Source organism: Anabrus simplex, chromosome 2, assembly GCF_040414725.1.
Source record: "Anabrus simplex isolate iqAnaSimp1 chromosome 2, ASM4041472v1, whole genome shotgun sequence".
NCBI lineage: Eukaryota > Metazoa > Arthropoda > Insecta > Orthoptera > Tettigoniidae > Anabrus > Anabrus simplex.
In genome coordinates, this window is record NC_090266.1 from 63326621 (window position 1) to 63348714 (window position 22094).

Here is a 22094-nt window from a genome sequence, read left to right on the forward strand (position 1 = left end):
GCACGATCGCACTGGAGAGACCCTGCCGGAGCAGTTCCGATACGGCTGTTGATGTTCCTTGCCTTGTTCCGCGCCAATCACAGCTTCAGTAAAATATTCTTTAACTCGAGCCTCACCAGGAAATCCTGCGGTTCCAATGAAAACCTGAGAAAGCTGGATGACAGTTTCTTGTCAACTCCGCGTGGAGTGACACGCTGGGTTGCGATATTTTGTCGTATTGTTATTACATATTTCACAGGTTCAATAAAAGTGATTTGGGTACTAGGGAACTCACGACGTGCAACTCAACTGACCAAACCATACAATAAATATGAAGTGAAAAGCAAACTTGAAAGAAACACTGCACTACAGAGAGAAAACTGGCAACTCGGCTTCCCGCTCTTGCCATCTCACTCATTTCTAGACAGCCCAATAACTGCAGCGTCGAGTTGGGAGTTTTTCGGAGTCGAATCGTCCCTCCTCGTCACGATATGTGCAATGATAGCGCTGGCTGAAAAACTTCCCTCTCTCCTTTTGCATGATTACATTCAATATACAATTTTCACAAAAATATACCACTAGTATACGTGCAGGTTTAGGAAGTAACCTGTAAACTAAACGTGCCACATCACAATAGCAGGAAAAATTCAGTGTTTTCTACTTCTGCTTAATCACTGTATTTGTGCTGTCTCTCATACTGAATTCGTAGATGATTGTTCATGTACACAAAGCCATCTGCCGAGTCAGGATGAAGGCCATGTTATCCTTCAGTTATGTTTTCAGTAGTAATGAAACATCGTTCAGACGACGCACTTGTAAAGGGGATGCATAAAATGATAAGTGCCACACGGGAGAAATTTGGAAGTATGTTTTCTTGATTTTCCAAACTGCCAAGAAATCAAAACCATCGCATACTGCTTTGAGGTAGACGTCGTCTTTTTCTTCATCATCACGCGACTCGCCTTACCATTCGTATAAATATTTACACGTAACAAACATGTCCTTTTATCCTCGGGTTCTCCTCCAGAACGTTTAAATTCAAAAGGACCTTGCGTAGAACGCAGATCACCTGTAATTTTGTGTCTGTATGCACTATTGATCATTTTCATTCTTGTGAATGAGGGAGCGAAGACTGTCGAAAGATTTTGCTTCTCAGACATATTAATCATTTCACTGAAGAAAAATAAAACAAGGTCGGCAATTTTGGGAATCACTTAAGAGTCTTCTGTTTTGTCTGCGTTGGAGTTCATGTATTTCTCCATTCGGGCCTGCATGGGAAGTGGAAACGGTGCTGTTCGTTGCCTATCTGCGTGGTGTGTAACTGTTTGGGATTCACGTGGTTAATGAAAATAACTGAAATAATGCATTAGGCTTTTCTCCATTTTATGCAATTTTTCCAAATTGTCCATTTCTCTGCAGAAAATTCTCTATAGCAGACCACTGGTTACAAATGGATTTCTACTTTCGCGTTCCACCCAGTCTTACATTCTTGCTGAAGATCTCTCGGAAGCGTTTACATTGGATCACTGCATTTCAAGTGCGTTACCAAAGCCTTACCAAAGTTCAGTACTTCTGGGACACTTGGCATCTTTATGTCCTTTTTCCAAACACCCGATTGAAAGGTATGATGCAGTACAGTTGAAATACATTGAGCTAAGAATGACGATATGTTAAACAACTCCAATGCCTTCTTAATATTTGCACATATACTGTCACAAAAGGAGAGCCTTGTTAATTAGCACATCATGATTGATTTTTCCAGTATATGTCTCACCTTGAGGAAATTTGACGGCAAACGTAACTCTACTTCGAAGTTTCCCGTGAAAAGGTGATGTAGAAGTTGCACCTGTGTGCATCTGTCCACCCATTAGTCGTAAAAGCAAGTGCAGTGCAGTCTGCATTTCTGATAGACCTACTAATCGCGCTTGCCGAAACATTTCGGACAATACTCCGCATACAGTAGTCGTATGTGGAACTAATTCTTTGCCATGTGTCACGTCCACATCTGCAGCAGTTTGGGTTAAATTTAGCAACCCATGACCCTTCAGGAACTAAAACGATCGAAGATCCAGTGCACAGAATTCCAGGAAAGACTTTTCCATCGACTTTCTTGCATCGTCTGTAGTGACAGTATGCTTAAGGCATGAAATGCCTGAATAGTGAATAGTGAATTCCTAATAACTATAAAATTATTGTATTGTGTATTACAACAAATACGTGCACAATAGAGGCAAACAGCTATAAGAAACTTACGCCATTTTGTGACTTTTGCTAATACTTCCATAACGATATTTTATTAAATATTTGATGCCGTTTACAGGAACGTACGTATAGATTTCTATGCATCATTTACATCGAACACAGCCAATATGTAATCTAGTATCATTGCGACATACGCAAGTTACTTCGTGCTTCTTCCTTTTGCTGGTATTTGCGGTCAGCATGTGAATACCACTCTTCATCTTCTCTGCCACAGCCAGCTTGTCCTCTTTTCTCTCCCCAGACATCATGAGTATATGAACGTGAAGCGTTAGAAATGAATTTTCGGGACGGATAGCCACTGGGCGGATGGGATGAATAGTACTGGCTGGCCGAGTAAACACCGCGGAGACACTGCTCATTCCTGATCGACCCGGGGAGATGGCATAGCCCGTGACCCTGTGCTACTAGCCATCCTTAGGACAACTGCGACTTGCCCAGAGAGAGGGCGTAACACTTTAGGTGGCCCGCCCCACCCCTCAGGGTGGGGAATGAAAATTTCTTCGTCGTCGACAATTGCGAGCGAGAAAGGTGGTGACCGCTAGCTTATTCACGAGTCTGAGGTGGCACTGGACGGGTCGACCCATTGCAGAGCTCTGCCGTAAGTCTCCTTTGCTTCTGTCATTCTTAGCTCTTATTGAACCTTAACAGGAAAATTCACTTCGTTCAGCGCCTTGGCTGCGAAATTGACATTAGTCAAATATTCCTTGGTTATTTCCTAAATATTTTGTTTCCTTCTTGCCGGCCTCAATGGCATATTCGGTTCCTCGTCGTCCTGCTGTTCCAAAGATGGTACGTTCCATCACAGTTAGCATCAATGGCATTCCAGGGTGTTCGAATGCGAAAACTCCCTGTCGTTGCTTTGGCCGCGTAAAAGAACTTCTGCCGGACAAAATTGCAACACACTCGACGTCTTTTAAACCGCACGGTAATTGATGGGACGTTTAAAACTTATTATTATTATTATTATTATTATTATTATTATTATTATTATTATTATTATTATTATTAACAACCATATTCAAGATTATAACCAAATCATTTAATAACTCGTTCTTGTTACCTACAGACTGCACTGAATTTGGATTGCCATGTAAATTTTTGTAAGTTTCAATTCCAGGCTGGATATGGGATATTAACCTTGCCTGGTTAAATCCTCTGGCTCGCGGACTAGGTGTTTGTGTTCATTTTCATACATACTTCTTCATTGTCACGCTACACTACACCACTGGTCATCACAGAAACATATACGACTTAATTGTACCCTCCACATAGGGTTGGTAAAAAGGAGGGCATCCGGTCGTAAAACATGGCCACGTCCACATGCGTGATTCAGAGCGCACCTGAGACCCCACGAGGGTATAGGGGGAAAGTGGCGGAAGAAGATTTCTTCTGAGTTCTTAATTCTAGTCCACTTACAGTACTTGGAATTTTAACCAGCCAACACAATAAACGTTTACGATATTTCTTTAACTTCTATGATCCTCTTCAGGTCACAATTGTTTGTTTTGTGTTTGTAAATTTTCTGAAAATAGTATAATCAGAAATATCAGTCGTACTCTGTTCCGTTCTTCCGGTAATACATTCTTGTTCGAATTAAATAAACACGAGTGGCTGCACATCTTCCCGCTTAAGCTTTGAGTATGCTGGCCTTTGTTTCTTCAGTGCTTGCTATAAGGCAATATTATGACATGGAGGTGCATCGAAAGTGAAATATTTGCTACAGTTTATGTGATGTCGTTTTGCTGCTATTAAGGTTGGTCTGATATACACTGACTGACAGAGCAAATGCAACACCAAGGAGGAGTGGTTCGAAAGGGATGAAAGTTGGGGAAAAAACAGAGACGGCACGGACGAATAATTGATGTTTATTTCAAACCGATATGCAGCTTACACAATGCGCACGGCATCGACTCAGTAGGATGTAGGACCACCGCGAGCGGCGATGTACGCAGAAACACGTCGAGGTACAGAGTCAATAAGAGTGCGGATGGTGTCCTGAGGGATGGTTCTCCATTCTCTGTCAACCATTTGCCACAGTTGGTCGTCAGTACGAGGCTGGGGCAGAGTTTGCAAACGGCGTCCAATGAGATCCCACACGTGTTCGATTGGTGAGAGATCCGGAGAGTACGCTGGCCACGGAAGCATCTGTACACCTCGTAGAGCCTGTTGGGAGATGCAAGCAGTGTGTGGGCGGGCATTATCCTGCTGAAACAGAGCATTGGGCAGCCCCTGAAGGTACGGGATTGCCACCGGCCGCAGCACATGCTGCACGTAGCGGTGGGCATTTAACGTGCCTTGAATACGCACTAGAGGTGACGTGGAATCATACGCAATAGCGCCCCAAACCATGATGCCGCGTTGTCTAGCGGTAGGGCGCTCCACAGTTACTGCCGGATTTGACCTTTCTCCACGCCGACGCCACACTCGTCTGCGGTGACTATCACTGACAGAACAGAAGCGTGACTCATCGGAGAACACGACGTTCCGCCATTCCCTCATCCAAGTCGCTCTAGCCCGGTACCATGCCAGGCGTGCACGTCTATGCTTTGGAGTCAATGGTAGTCTTCTGAGCGGACGCCGGGAGTGCAGGCCTCCTTCAACCAATCGATGGGAAATTGTTCTGGCCGATATTGGAACAGCCAGGGTGTCTTGCACATGCTGAAGAATGGCGGTTGACGTGGCGTGCGGGGCTGCCACCGCTTGGCGGCGGATGCGCCGATCCTCGCGTGCTGACGTCACTCGGGCTGCGCCTGGACCCCTCGCACGTGCCACATGTCCCTGCGCCAACCATCTTCGCCACAGGCGCTGCACCGTGGACACATCCCTATGGGTATCGGCTGCGATTTGACGAAGCGACCAACCTGCCCTTCTCAGCCCGATCACCATACCCCTCGTAAAGTCGTCTGTCTGCTGGAAATGCCTCCGTTGATGGTGGCCTGGCATTCTTAGCTATACACGTGTCCTGTGGCACACGACAACACGTTCTACAATGACTGTCGGCTGAGAAATCACGGTACGAAGTGGGCCATTCGCCAACGCCGTGTCCCATTTATCGTTCGCTACGTGCGCAGCACAGCGGCGCATTTCACATCATGAGCATACCTCAGTGACGTCAGTCTACCCTGCAATTGGGATAAAGTTCTGACCACTCCTTCTTGGTGTTGCATTTGCTCTGTCAGTCAGTGTATACTCCAACCGGCGCTGAACATTCTAGAAATAATTCTAATCACATTATATGAATAGGTCTCCCTTTCCTTTGCTTTTAATCCATCATTTGTCACGGGAAATTGATTACGAAGTGTACAATTTTATCAAGAGCGGCTTCCACCACTAGTATTGTTGATGGATACAAACAAGAAACTACGCGGGGAAAGTTATTTTGTTTTGATACACCGAACTCGATAGCTGCAGTCGCTTAAGTGCGACTGGTATCCACTATTCGGGGGATAGTGGGTTCGAACCTCATTGTCGGCAGCCCTGAAGACTGTTTACAGTGGTTTCCCAGTTTCACACCAGGCAAATGCTGGGGTTGTACCCTAATTGGGGCCACGGCCACTTCATTCCCACTCTTAGCCCTTTCCTGTCCAAGCGCCGACATAAGACCTATTTGTGCCGCTGCGGCTTGTTGTTCTGATACAGCAATTTTAACGTCCAGTTTAGATTACATCTGTATGAAAGTATTCGTGAGTAATTATGTTTTTTAAGGTAATTAAAGCAGTTGATGGACAGTCTCTTCATGACAAAGTACACTGACTGAGCAAATGTCATGGGATAGCGGAGCCCTGATGCGCAGGTGTGATGTCTGTGCACAACACGCCACCTGTGCCAGCGGCATTTGTATAGGAGACCTTGTGAGCAGTGGCTGTGCATGTGACAGGTGTAACATGGAACGTCGTCATGAGCTGACACCGTTCGAACGAGGTATGGTGGTCGGTGCCCGACGGATGGGAAGTGCGATTTCGGAAGTGGTCTGGGAATTCGGCTTCACACGCTCAACCGTGTCCAGGGTGTATCGTGAATGGTTGAATGCGGGTGTCACCGTCCACAACAGACGAACGACCGGAACATGGGTTCTATGGGGTATGGGATCCGGCGCCGCACACGGGTGCCACTGTCAACCCAACGTCATCGGGCACAACGACGCGCATTTGTCGCCAGTCACCAGGGATGGACACTGGAACAATGGCGCAACGTGATATGGTCGGACGAATCACGATTTCAACTGCACCATGCCGATGGGAGGCACCGTGTATGGCGCAGACTAAAGAAGCGATGGATCCCGCCTGCCTCGAAGGTGTGGTCCAGGGCGCTGGTGTCTTTGTTATGGTCTGGGGTGCATTTTCCTGGTATGGAATGGCCCCCCTAGTTGTTCTGGAAGAGACGTTGAATGGTACGCGGTATGTTGAGCTGCTCGGAGACTATCTCCACCCATTTTTGGCCTTCCAGCGCCCAGACGGTTCTGCGGTGTTTCAAGATGATAACGCGCCGCCACATCACTCCCACGTCGCCCGGGAATGGTTCCAGGAACATGCAGTGGAGGTCCAACGACTGCCATGGCCACCCAGGAGCCCCGATATGAACCCTATCGAGCATATCTGGGATGTCCTGGAACGCAGGCTCCGTGTCATAGATCCTGCACCCACGAACAGACCAGCATTGGCGGCCGTTCTGCAAAACGATTTGGTGTCAGCTGCGTCCAGAGGACTACCAGGGACATGTTGACTCACTTCCACGGCGTCTCACTGCAGTTCGCAGGGCCATAGGAGGCCCCACACGCTATTAGGTGACTATCCCATGACATTTGCTAAGTCAGCGTATATCTTACATGAAGTATAGTATGATCCAATGTTGCACATGAAACATACAATAGTTATGGGTTTATTTGTGCGAATACTTTCTCTTTCCATCTGACTCAATAGTTTACAAGCACAGCTCTGCTTCCTTCTTGAAAAATTTCTTTCTTACCCCACCTTCACTTATCTACTTACGATAGTCTACTTAATTGTCTTTCGTAGCTTGTCCGTGACTACTTACGTTTTATTTTTAAAGAAAATCTTCTTTTATTCTTAAGAGTCTAGTGACTTTATCCCTTTAGTTCAAGCCATTCTATCTCTCACTGCCGAGGAAACATTAAACTTCCATGTTAAGCTGTGTTAAGTACCTGTTGGTTGAGGAGACGCCAAAAACTTTCTGAGCAGTCACACTCGTTGCTGACACTTTCAATTTACTCCCTTGGTGTTATTTGGTAAGATACTTGACAGAGTCTCAGCGGATCAGCCTCGTCGTAATATGGAACTGCTGAAGCCTGTAAAGGTTCTTGATTAAAGCGTAAGAGAGTGCAAATAGTCATATTTTCCTTGTATTGACACTACTTCGTGTTTAATGCGACGAAGAAATTTTGTGTTTCAATTGAAAGAAGAGAAAAGTAAACACACTTGGATTGAAATTGCCTGTTATCTAGTGAGTTAGATCACCTTCTACAGCAACGGATAATGCTAATTTTACAAGGGATACCACGTTCATATCATGAAGTTTCTATGCATATACTACCACTGCGTATTTATGAGTTTTTGGGGCCGATGACCTTAGATGTTAGGCCCCTTTAAACAACAAGCATCATCATCATCATCATCATCATCATATTTATGAGTTTATTATTACGCTGAATGTTTGAAGAACATTAACAAATATTATTGATGCATTTAGCAGTTCTCTTCTCCACTTTTGGAACTAATGTAACGTTTACTTCGTGTAGGGATTCAGTTCTTCCAAATATTACAGTATTCTTGATCTTTCTTAAAGAAGAGATACTGAGCAATTGTCAGCATCAACGATATTTAAAATTTCCTTACATTGTATTGATCTAATTTTCTTACAGGTGCTGTCCATGTAGGAGGCAGAGTACTGTCAAACGACTGAAAAGAAGTAAACCTAGTATTTTAATTTCTGTGAATTTCAAATTTCCCTCTGTGAGCAACACACGATTCAGTATGAATTTTCAAACATTTCCATCTGTATTTTTAGATATCTAGACTTCTGTACGAAATAGGCCTATATAACAAGATGCATGTGTTAGTGTGTAGCAGATACATGCAAGTTTTGCTTAAGATAATCATGTAAGGTACAATAATCGTGTAGGAACCAGTCTTGAGACGATAGTATTCCAAGACACCAGGCAGATTCATTCTTCAGTGCGATGTCACTAATTCATTACTTACATGAAGTTACAGTTCTTATTAAATACGGTATGTTTGATCTCGAACTACGGATGATGCCCAGAACAGAAAGAATAGGTAGATATAACGTGACACTGTGCAAGAGAACGGCAGAAACGACGTAATGTTACATGTACACTAATTTTCATAAAAATCAGTACACCTTGAAAGACTAGAGATAGGAAGTTCATATTCACTGAACACGTCCATTAGTAAGTTCTTACCGAGGTCGGTAGTTGCAGTCACTTAAGTGCGGCCAGTATCCAGTAATAGGGAGATAGTGGGTTCGAGCCCCACTGTCGGCAGCCCTAAAATGGTTTTCCGTGGTTTCCCATTTTCACACCAGGCAAAGACCGGTGCTGTACCTTAATTAAGGCCACAGCTGCTTCCTCCCAATTCCTAGGACTTTCCTATCCCATCGTCGCCGTCAGACATATCTGTGTCGGTGCGACGTAAAGCAAATAAAAAAAAAGTAAGTTCTTAAAAGACGATTAGCATTTCAGTCACCTAGATTCAGATGTGTCCTGTTACCTAGTAGTCACTGGGGTCCTCCATGGGCACTAATAACTTGTTCCATGCGTGAAGGAATCGACGCGAATAACGCGCGAATGGCATCCTCGGGTATAGCCATCCATGCTGAATTCACCTGGTTCCACGGTTCATCTTTGGTGGTTCGCATTTAGTCACAGCGCTGTACCCATCATTTCACTATATCCCACACATTTTCGATTGGGGACAAGTCCGGTGATCGGGCGGGAGAGGGCAACAGGAAGGCACGTGTTCGTGCAACAACATGTGGTCGCGAATTGTCCTGCTGAAATATGGCGTCTGGGGTGTCGTGCAGAAAGGGTATGACTACGGGTGTCCGGATGCCATTCACGTAGGTCAAACTGGTCACAGTGCTCTGGACACTTACCAACTGTGATTTGTGGTTGTACCCAGTAGCACCCCACACCGTAAGGCATTGAGTTGGCGCTGTATGTCTTGTGTGAATGCAGTCAGTGTGATGCCTCTCCCCCTGTCTGCGGTGAACCAAAATGCGGTCATCATTTTCAAACAAACAAAACTTGGATTCGTCCGAAAACACTATCTGCTGCCATTCCTGTCCCCAGTGACGTCACAATTGCTCGTCTAGCATGTTTATGCACATGAGTCAAAAGCAGGCGGAGATTTAGATGACGTGCCGGTAACCCAGACCGTAATAAACGGCGACGGACTGTCACTCCTAATACTTTACGATGTGTTATACTGTTCCACTGTTGCGCCAGAGCCAAGGAGGACGCAGATCTGTCCTGCAATGCCATTCGGATGTGGTGTCGATCTTCTCGGGGGGGGGGGGGGAATCTGGGTTGTGCAACCAGACCCATCTCATCGTGTTCTACGGCCTTCTGTGAACCATTCTGTACACACCCGTTGGACTGCCGACACACTTCGTCCCACACGAGCAGCAGCTTCCCGGTGGATGCATCACGTTCCTCTCATGTCAAAAATGCGCCCTTCTTTCAAACTCACTCATTTGACGGTACGGTTCTCGCATACGTCTGCGAGGGATCTTGCATGTCTGCTCAAGTCACACTGATCCATTATCTTCGGTTTATAGCGACAACGAGAGCCGCAGTCACGTATTTCCAGTTGGTGGTGGTGCACGGCTTAATCGATGTGGACCTTGAACCTGAGGGCCAACATGGTTCAAATGCTAATCACTTCTTCAGAAATGTCCTCTGAATATGACTTCCTATCTCTAATCTTTCAAGGTGTTCTGGTTTTTATATACATGAGTGTACATACGGTGTCCATCTCACTGTCTTGATTGTGACCATTACGCATTATGGCCTCACCTCCGTAAACCGTATACGAAGCGTAGTCTCAACGACACATAGCTGGTAATTCATGTTCCACAGGGATTCACACCAATGATCAAGTCGTAAGTCAACGCTGAAATATTTTTCAAATATTTACATTTTACTTATGTAACGAACGTACCACATATGAACCAGGAGTAGTTCATCCTAAAAGATCTTAAGGGGGTTTTCTCACTTCGAACTCAAGAGACCCTTACAATTATATATTAAAATGCGATGAATAGATAAGCAAATATGAACAAGTACTGATGATGTCTCCTATTGCCTACGATAAGTTCCAAACTGGCAGTAGAACATGATCACTGTGATGTTCACACTATCTCCCCTCGTTTTTGGTGTCAGGCCCCAGATGTAATTCTTTCGGGAACCATGAATTGACATAATCAATAGATTTAAAGTGTCTTAAAGGAGGGAATGCCTATTTAATAAACGTAAGATTTGTAACTCTACTTAAATTCAACGACGCTCTGCTTGGAGTCGTGCAAGCCATTTCAGAGAAGACTCTTTCATAGCCGGTTCGTCGAAACTGGACTGTAGCCCACGGTGTTAAGAAGGGACAGTAAAAATGACGGTAATTTATTTTCCGTAAGATACTCCGGAAAACCTCACGATCTTTCTCTCAGGAAGCTCGAAAAGTTTACCTAAGTTTCATATTCCTGTCCCAGAAGTAAGATCCAAATTCCCTGGCCAAGGTGCACTATCCAAAACTCAAGCCTTTTCTAGTATTTCACTCTCATCTGAAGTTAACGGGGGTTCTCCATACGATTTTTTGCAGGTACTCATAGAATATGATTCCACTTATTCCTTGCTAATTTTTTTCAAGGGTCACACTTTTTTAATGATTTTGAGTGTTTCTGCTTCCAAGTCTTCAGTGTAGTGAAAGTGAAAACCTACAACCTGTTTTCCAGTCATTGACCGGGTCAGAGATGGAATGAATGAAGCACCATCTTGCGGCGAGGATAGGAATTGTGCCGGCTGCCACAGCCTGTCGCACTTCTCTGGGGCAATGATTAATGACTGACAGATGAAATGATATGATAGTTGGCAGTGTTGCAGGAATGAAAGATGACAGGAAAAATCCGAGTACCCGTAGAAAAACTTTCCAGCCTCCGCTTTGTCCAACACAAATCTCATATGGAGTGACCGGGATTTGAACCACGGAACCCAGCAATGAGTGGCCCATGCGCTGCTGTCTAACTTTTTTACTGAATATATACTTCTAACTCTCTCTTTGTTTTTCTTGTATTTTCTGTTTAAGGACGACACACACACCCAGTCCCCGGGTCAGTGGAAATTAAGGTTAAAATCCCCGACACGGCCGAGAATCGAACCCGGGCCATTGAACCAAACGCCAGCAAGCTAACCATTTAGCCATGGAGCCGGATCCGTCTGAGCCACGGAGGCTTCTTCAGTGTAGTCTGGTCCATTTTTGTCTTCCTATTATACTGCGGAAAAGAAAAATTATCTCCTAGAATGTTTCCAAATATTTACGGAGTTTTTGTTTGCTATTGGCTTTATGTCGCACCGACACAGACAGGTCTTATGGCGACGATGGGACAGGAAAGGGCTAGGACTGGGAAAGAAGCGGCCGTGGCCTTACTTAAGGTACAGCCCCAGCATTTGCCTGGTGTGAAAATCGGAAACCACGGAAAACCATCTTCAGGGCTGCCGACAGAAGGGTTGGAACCCACTATCTCCCGAATACTGGATACTGGCCGTATTTAAGTGACTGCAGCTATCGAGCTCCGTATATTTAAGGAGTATGCGTACCCCTGGAGTTCCCCGAGAAATGCGCCGATTAGGAGTATATTTAATTACTCGATATGTAATTGCTTCAAATGGCCTGCAAGTACCGACAAAGCAGCTACACAATAACAAATTCTTCATTGCACTGCACGTGCTGTGTCTAGTACTGAAGATGTTATATTCATTTTAATAGAATTATATTGCTCTCCAATAGCAATATTAGTTGACGGTCAAAACACAATGTAAGAGAAACAATAAATTACGCTACTTTTTGCTAGTTATTTTCAACGTCACACTAACTCATCGAACGTTTGCGGGGATGCAAGGACAGTAAAGAGTTAGGGTTGGGAAGGCGGTAGCCGTGGCCTTGGTTAAGGTACAGCCCCAGAATTTGCCTGGTGTGAAAAGATAGATTACGTATTTAGTGAATGGTGTATAAATACTTCCAGAACTGAAACATGATATAAGAAGGAAACACCGATAAAGTAGGCATAGAGCAAGCAGAAGAGTTGTGATGTGCAATTCTTTGATTCCTTCATTGTTCTCTCGACATCAAAGAGCTACCACAGTGAAACCGAGAAGTCCAATATCTATTTTAACAGCTAAGGGACTCTAATCTGACAGTCTAACGACGAAAGCGTATGCTGTGTTTTAAGTACTGGTCTCATACATTATACACTTAAACACTAAAACAAGGATTATATATAACGATCCCTTGGACTAGGTGAGTACCTTAGATGGGAAAGGAAAGAGGCACCCTATTTTTCATTAATACTTCAACAAGAGCTTTCATGAGTAACTGAGGTACACTGATTCAGTTCCATGTTTTCAGTAATAATAGGAGTTGATCTTTTATTGATACCTGATTAAAAGACGATATTTATCCAGCAAGAGGTTCAGGAATAAGCTTCCATTTATAATAAGTTGAATAATGGAGTTAGTATCATTTATAATTGATTTTATTTAAGACGTACTGCGAAACACAGGGTCTCTCATATAAACCCGGACCGAGAACACGGTGTTTGTACTGTGCGCTACAGCAGCTGCCTCGGCCCAACTTACGTCGCGCGTGGCCGCCCTGCTTTAAGCGTGTGTACAATCTTATGTGAAATCTTACTTTATAAAAAATACTGGAAGTGTCATCCTTCATAATGAGGGACTTCATAAACAGCATCAGGACTTTCTGCACACCAATAGCGAGAGTTATGACCATTAAAATGAAACCAGGCCTCATCCGAAAAGAACACGCGCTGTGGGTCGCATAAACGATCATTCAATGATGTAAGATACCACTCACAATATCCTGACAGCTGAGATTCATACTGGCTACTGATGCTAGGTCGAACACGTGCATGCGCCTCCCGTGGAGCTGCTTGGGTCTCGGAGAGTAAAACCGCCGCTGGACGGTCTGGGTTTATAAGCGAGACCCTGTATTTCTGTGAGGATTTGGGAATGTTAAAAGTTAGTGATTTTTGTGATTAAAATAATGTTATTAATCCCTACCGTTACACAACCTATAATCACAGAGGAAGGATTCTAGTTCATCAAAAGGACGGGCTAGCAGCAGTAAGTTTCCAGCCGTAGATTTTCGTTAAGAACTTTTAATGTTGCTAATAGAACACTTCATGGCAGGTAACGATGGCGAATCAAGAGCGAAATATTAAACTATTCAATCCATTATTAAGGACTAAAAGTATTGAAAAAGGCTAAATAATTTTGTAACCATAGAGGGCTGAACTGAAGGTAGGGTAGAGGCGTATTCGGTCAAGAACATGATAGGGGAAATTCAAAAAGAGATTACTTTCACAAGACATACTGAAATGTCATGCTGTACCATACAGTCTTTCTCATATCAATTAGCTGATATAAACTCTGATCTAAAATTAAATGTTAAATTTACCATTTAAATTACAACTTAACATTTAAGAGTTTATTAACAGGTTCTATTAGTACAGAACCTATTACAGACCTAGGAACAGTAAAGTTATTGATTTATCTTCAATAAAATGAGCTACGCCTCAGAGAGAGATAAAACAGTATCATTAGAGGGTAACAGTACAGATCACTGTACAACTGGAGAATGGAAGAGAGAATACTTTTCGACCTGCTAAAACTGTAATGCATCTTTAGATCGAGGATAGGAGAAAGATTCACAAGTTCACTTATAATTGCCTAGCAGAAAAACGATTCTTTTTTTGCTATGAGAGGAAAACTGTTAGTAAATGGGCACACAGCTAACGTTTTGATAAGAATTGTGTTACCTTTCAAAAAGAATAGGAAAAATCCCAGAAGCATTAATGCTACACACTTGTTCTACTTATTCTATTCTTCTTCTACCGCTTTTCCCACACCTGTGGGGTCGCGGGTGCGAACTGTGTCGCACACGTGGATTTGGCCCTGTTTTACGGTTGGATGTACTTCCTGACGCCTACACTATATGGAGGAATGTAATCACTATTGCGTGTTTCTGTGGTGGTTGGTAGTGCAGTGCGAAATAATTTTAAAAGTGTAGAAGTGTAGAAGAATTAATCAGAGGCAATTAAAATCTTCGAACAGGCCGGGAATCGAACCCGGGACCTTCTGAACAGAAGCCTCAACGCGGACCATTCATCCAGGGAGTCGGACTTTACACTTACAGTATTCTATGATGATACATATTTTATGAGCTAAGTACGGCTAATGCCAGAGTGCCGGAATAAACTTCTACTTTGTATGTTAAAGGCATTCACACTATAGGGTGTCGCATGCAATCACCTTTAAATTCAACGAAATGGGTCGACCGGGCGAGTTGGTTGTGCGGTTAGGGGCTCGCAGCTGTAAGCTCGCATCCGGGAGATAGTGGGTTCGGACCCGACTGTCGGCAGCCCTGAAGATGGTTTTCCCGTGGTTGCCCATTTTCATACCAGGCAAATGCTGGGGCTGTACCTTAATTACGGGCACGGCCGTTTCCTTCCCATTCCTAGGCCTTTCCTGCCCATCGTCGCCATAAGACCTATCTGTGTCGGTGCGACGTAAAGCAAATAGCGAAATGGGTCTAGAATATGAACTGCTGAATATATTATTTTAACGAACGCAATGTTTTTTGAGAGAAATATAGATTAAAAGTTGTAATTATGAGGTTGGTGCAGGGCGAACTGGTTTTATAAGGATTTGTGATGAGAATACCAGCTCAAAACTGGAGGGTTTGTTTTCGGTCTCAAATCTTTGAGTTTCTTTCCCATAGTTCGTTTCTATCTCAGATTAGGAATGCAGATATAAAAAATAGGTTCAGTTGTATTTATGCCTGTTACAGTGACGGCTCATGGCTATTCGCACACTCCACACTCGGAATGGTTAACACGCACGGCAGTTATTTTAAACTAAAGGACATTAAAGAAAGTACAAGTTTCCGATCAGGGGCGTAGCCAACTGTGGGTTACTGGGGTTTAGAAACCCCCCCCCCCCCAGGAATTTCTACAAAAGAGAATAAACACAAACAGACAATAAACAAGCGGTAGCCGACACAAAGTGACTCTTTTCAATATCCACAGAAACAAAATTGCCAAACCAACACATCTTTCGAATCCATTTTATAAGAAGCCTCGAAAATTGGATTTTAGATTGTAATCTGAACATAGAACTTGCCGCAAAACTATTCTCTTTGATCATATTTTTCTTGTTCTGTAGTTTGATGTTATTATTATAGTTTATTGCAGCCAATGGCCATATACACAATAATACACAATGATTAGATTTGATGTAAGATGATGATGTAGTAGTTTGATGTAAGATTTTGTAGTGTACTGGTACTGCAATCTGAATATCAACATTATTTACTTGTATCAGTGTCATGTATGCGCGCATCACACACGCACAAGCAACCCCCACCCCCCCGCTAACGAACATATAAACTATTACGAATATAGGCACTGCTATTGTCACCTCTCACGAGCATGTCGTTTCCTGAAAGAACTAAAATATCGGTTTTATATGAGCGGTCCCACGAGTTTGCGAAACCAAAACTTCCAGTGGGGAGCAGGGGGTAAGGCAGTCTCATAAAGGATATTTGGAGACGAGACTGAATTGCGATAGGTATTGCGCATGCGCTTTTGCGAGTTGCAGTAGATGGTGTAGGAACCTCCAGGTAGTTCAAGGAACTTTCGCTACCACTGCAGCACCTTCTGGAGATCACAATTACTCACACGCCGCCAGTCGCACTCACTAGAAAGGTGTCGTACAGTGTGGAGTCCTTGCCACCCCAGGTGTTCGTCTTCTTCCTTTCCGGCAATAGATAAATTTGCTAGCAAAAAGGACCGTAGAATGGAAATAATTCCTCGCTATGTGGTCTAATGGGGAGAATGCAGCAGACTTCGGGTAATTATTGGGCGGGGGGGGGGGGGGCGTGAGGCGAGGAACTACTATTAATGCAAGCATTTCTATATTTTAAAAATATTCACAAACAAACAGAACAATCGAGCTTATTTTTCAAATATTTTTTTGAACAAGTCTTATCTCCGGAGTATTCAATAATATTCATAAGTAAACAGAAACAAATGAACTTGATTCATAAATAAATATTTTGAAGGAATGACTAACGTACGAAGCTATCAATTAATTAATCTATTTATTTATTATTTGCTTTACGTCGCACCGACACAGATAAGTCTTATAGCGATAATGGGATAGGAAAGGCCTAGGAGAGAATTAAGGTACAGTTTCAGCGTTTGCTTGGTGTGAAAATGGGAAACCACCGAAAACCATCTTCAGGGCTCCCGATAGTGGGGTTCGAACCCACTATCTCCCGGATGGAAGCTCACAACTCTAACAGAAATAATCACAAGTAAAAAAAGTAGAACTTGCTTCATAAATATATTTTCTGAATATATGTCTTTTGTATTACTTATTTCATGGCAGGGAATGTGAAAAACTCTACCACCAGATGTACCGCCTGAACAGTCTCCATTGGGAAATGTAGTTCTCTGAAGGAATTCCCCCTTTCCAAACTCATTCCTTGATACAAAGTCATCTACAAACTTCTCCAGATTTAACGCCTCAGTAGCCTTCTTGTGTAGAGTGGGTGACTGAATTTCTGCAACTTCAATGGCCGTTCTTACACCTCGTCACGCACCTTTCCTTTTTTACACTGTTCAAAATTAATTTTTTTTCGATTGATCGTACGACATCGTTCGTGATTGTGCGACTTAGCTAACATCAAGTTATTAGCTCACAGGACACTCTGGGTATAATCCCAACATCGCAGCTCAAACCATCCCCCACAATTCTTCACTCGGGGCTCCGAAGACTACCAAACTCCACGTTTTTGGGGACATAACATGTAGGAGGAGACTATGCTTCTTTTTTCGACAAAACGCCTTTTCCCCCACCCCAACTCCCACCCAAAGTCGGCGCCACTGGGGAAATGGGGAGTGTCAACAATTGACGGAAGGTTAAGTTTGCAATGTGAAGGAGAGAACGTGAGTTCGAACGAGGAAATGTTGCACACACATTTGAATAGACCAGGAGCCGCCACTGGTCTGTTATGACATCAAATAAAAGTTGCTGAATATAAATTTGCGAAACTCAGCATTTAATTTGACTGACTTCATCTTGTAATTATGGGGCTGGTTCAGGGTGAGGTGGTTGTTTAGAGGAATGTCTGATATCAGATATCTCCGGGATATTTTTTGATCTTATCACTAGATCCCTGTCTTGATCAGTGCCAGAGTGTCGGTTTCTAGACCCCAAGTTCGTGGGTTCAAACCCGGCGGAGGAAGTCGGAGTTTTGAAGAGCGGAAGGAAGTCCATTCGACACTCAAATATGCATGATGTCGGTATGCAAGAGTTCTCCGGCATTTACCCTTTAAAATTAATTAACTCTCAGCCACAGATAGACCAATAGGCGTCTAGTTTACTCTGCCACCTGATAGAGCAAAATGGAACGTCGAAATTGACACGGAGGCAGACTAAATTGTGTCAAATTAAAATGCCTGCAAACGGTAGCTGAGACTACACGATTTTATTATTTATTAACAATATCCCTATAAAAATATAAACTATTTTCTAAATGTACAATTACTTCATATTCTATCGGTAACAGAAAGTCTGTTCTGAGGACATTATCATTCATGATAAGAAATATAAATCTTTTTCTTCGTGAAACTATTTCTATTATAATTTTGAAAGGAAAGGTGTACATGAGAATTATAACTGAAATTGTGGTGTTGAAATTATGGGAAATGTAGCAGCATATTTTAACCTGCGAATGCCGTGCATACTTCTGGCCAAACATCTTACTTTATGCAATTCACTAATTGTGTCCTTGATATTATTTTTTAAATAATAATAAAACACTGTCTTCTAAATAACACCCTGTGTTTTAATGAGTTAAAAGATACAAGGCACAGAACTGCACAATACAGCGATATTTTGAAATAACCGGAGGCTGAACTGCAGAGGGTAAATTGGAATATCATCTCTCGCTACGTCTGTCTGCAGGCAAATGGAGAAAATTTGCAGGTACGTTGTAATATAGAAAGTTTTATTAATCGTAGTATTTTATATTTAATTAATTAGTTCGTAAAAGTTGATGGATTTTGCTACGGGCGCGTACACTCTGCGTGTGTTGCTCTCTTTTTACCGTCACTCAGTAGTCGGGAAAGATGGAGATTATTTGAGTTTTGCTAGAACTGTCTTCAAACATTACCTCGAGAGGTGTCGAAACACACGATACAGAATGAGATACTGTTGTAATGTAAGGTGGAAACAAATGAAAAGTGAGCAAAGCCAATGTTCGCAAAGAAAACTATATATATATGTCAGAAACATACATATCTATAGGAAATATGCACCTACGATAGCTAGTAATTCGAAACGTCTCTTAACTACTGGAAGGGAATATCTCGTCACTAATATTGCAGCATTGGCCATACCTTGGATCATCTCACAGCTGCTACATCCTTCAAGGAAACGTGCATACCGTGGTTGCTCAATGGTCAACGGCATCCAATGCTTGCCGTATATTGTAGATATAAACCCCATGACGTGACGCAACTTTGGCAGAAAGAAATCACGCCACGATCTTTATCCTAAGGAACATCTACTGTGATATACCAGGTGTATGCAAACGTTTCTGCCGGTTTTTGTGGCAATGAAAATTGGCCATCGGCTTCTGCACACTTATCTCTGGGATATTTTCAATCAAGTTTGCTAGTTGAAACCCGGCAGAGGAAGTCGGATTTTTGAAGAGCGGAAGGAAGTCCACTCGACACTAAAATTCGCACGATGTCGGCATACAAGAGTTCTCCGGCGGCAGATTTAATGTTTACCCATTAAAATTAATTAACACTTCACCTTGAGCCAGCCCCATAATTACAAGACGAAATCAGTCAACTTAAATACTGAGTTTCGTAAAATTATACATTACATACATACGTACATATATTATCATTATAGACTGTTATGCCTTTCAGCGTTCAGTCTGCAAGCCTCTATGAATTTACTAAACGTCGCCACAATCCTCGATTTGCAACTAGTGTTGTGGCCTCATTTACCGTAGTTCTATACCTCTTATCTTTAAATCGTTAGAAACCGAGTCTAACCATCGTCGTCTTGGTCTACCTCTACTTCTCTTACCCTCCATAGCAGAGTCCATTATTCTCCTAGGTAACCTATCCTCCTCCATTCGCCTCACATGACCCCACCACCGAAGCCGGTTTATGCGTACAGCTTCATCCATCGAGTTCATTCCTAAATTAGCCTTTATCTCCTCATTCCGAGTACCCTCCTGCCATTGTTCCCACCTGTTTGTACCAGCAATCATTCTTGCTACTTTCATGTCTGTTACTTCTAACTTATGAATAAGATATCCTGAGTCCACCCAGCTCTCGCTCCCGTAAAGCAAAGTTGGTCTGAAAACAGACCTATGTAAAGATAGTTTCGTCTGGGAGCTGACTTCCTTCTTACAGAATACAGTCGACCGCAGCTGCGAGCTCACTGCATTAGCTTTACGGCATCTTGATTCAATCTCACTTACTATATTACCATCCTGGGAGAACACACAACCTAAATACTTGAAATTATCGACCTGTTCTAGCTTTGTATCACCAATCTGACATTCAATTCTGTTGAATTTCTTACCTACTGACATCAATTTAGTCTTCGAGAGGCTAATTTTCATACCATACTCATTGCACCTATTTTCAATTTCCACGATATTAGACTGTAGGCTTTTGGCACAATCTGCCATTAAGACCAAGTCGTCAGCATAGGCCAGACTGCTTACTACAGTTCCACCTAATTGAATCCCTCCCTGCCATTTTATACCTTTCAGCAGATGATCCATGTAAACTACAAACAGCAAAGGTGAAAGATTACAGCCTTGTCTAACCCCTGTAAGTACCCTGAACCAAGAACTCATTCTGCCATCAATTCTCACTGAAGCCCAATTGTCAACATAAATGCCTTTGATTGCTTTTAATAATCTGCCTTTAATTCCATAGTCCCCCAGTATGGCGAACATCTTTTCCCTCGGTACCCTGCCATATGCTTTCTCTAGATCTACGAAACATAAACACAACTACCTATTCCTCTCGTAGCATTTTTCAATTACCTGGCGCATACTGAAAATCTGATCCTGACAGCCTCTCTGCGGTCTGAAACCATACTGGTTTTCATCCAACTTCCTTTCAACGACTGATCGCACCCTCCCTTCCAACATGCCAGTGAATACTTTGCCTGGTATACTAATCAGTGAGATACCTCGATAGTTGTTGCAATCCTTCCTGTTCCCTTGCTTATAGATAGGGGCAATTACTGCTTTTGCCCAATCTGAAGGTACCTTACCAACACTCCACGCTAATTTTACTACTCTATGAAGCCATTTCATCCCTGCCTTCCCACTATACTTCACCAATTCAGGTCTAATTTCATCTATTCCTGGTGCCTTATGACAATGGAGTTTATTTACCATCCTTTCCACTTCCTCAAGCATAATTTCACCAACATCATTTTCCTCCTCCCCTTGAGCTTTGCTGTTCACAACACCACCAGGATGATTTCCATTTACATTGAGAAGATGTTCAAAATATTCCGTCCCCCTCTCCAGTGATTCCCTGGGATCTATTATGAGTTCACCTGAATTACTCAAAACACTGTTCATTTCCTTTTTCCCTCCCTTCCTAAGATTCTTTAATACTGTCCAGAAGGGTTTCCCTGCTGCTTGACCTAGCCTTTCCAGGTTGTTACCAAAATCTTCCCACGACTTCTTTTTTGATTCAAGAACTATTTGTTTCGCTCTGTTTCTGTCATCTACGTACCAATCTCTGCCTTGGCCCTTGTTTGGAGCCATTTCTGATAAGCCTTCTTTTTACGTTTACAAGCTGCTCTCACTTCATCATTCCACCAAGATGTTCGCCTTTTCCCATCTTTACACACAGTTGTTCCTAGGCATTCCCTTGCTGTTTCTATTACAGCATCCCTGTATGCCACCCATTCACTTTCTATATCCTGAACCTGCTTACTGTCTACTGTTCGAAACTCCTCACTAATCATATCCATGTACTTCTGTCTAATTTCCTCGTCCTGGAGATTTTCTACCCTTATTCGTTTGCAGACAGATTTCACTTTCTCTACCCTAGGCCTAGAGATACTTAGCTCACTACAGATCAGATAGTGGTCTGTATCATCGAAAAATCAGCGAAAAACTCGTACATTCCGAACAGATTTCCTGAATTCAAAGTCTGTTAAGATATAGTCTATTATGGATCTGGTACCCCTAGCCTCCCATGTGTAGCAGTGAATAGCCTTATGCTTGAAGAATGTATTCGTAACAGCTAAACCCATACTAGCACAGAAGTCCAGCAAACGCTTCCCATTCCCATTAGCTTCCATATCTTCCCCACATTTACCAATCACCCTTTCGTATCCTTCAGTTCTATTCCCAACTCTCGCATTGAAATCGCCCATTAGCACTATTCTATCCTTGCTGTTTACCCTGACTACGATGTCACTCAATGCTTCATAAAACTTGTCAACTTCATCCTCATCTGCACCC

The 22094-nt window shown here is 43.0% G+C and overlaps 1 protein-coding gene across 1 annotated transcript in view; it reads right to left on the bottom strand.

Moving 5' to 3' along the window:
* The window catches only part of LOC136863432 (pikachurin), a 1329416-nt gene that overhangs the window by 31371 nt on the left and 1275951 nt on the right, over positions 1–22094 (bottom strand). The window lies entirely within an intron of this gene.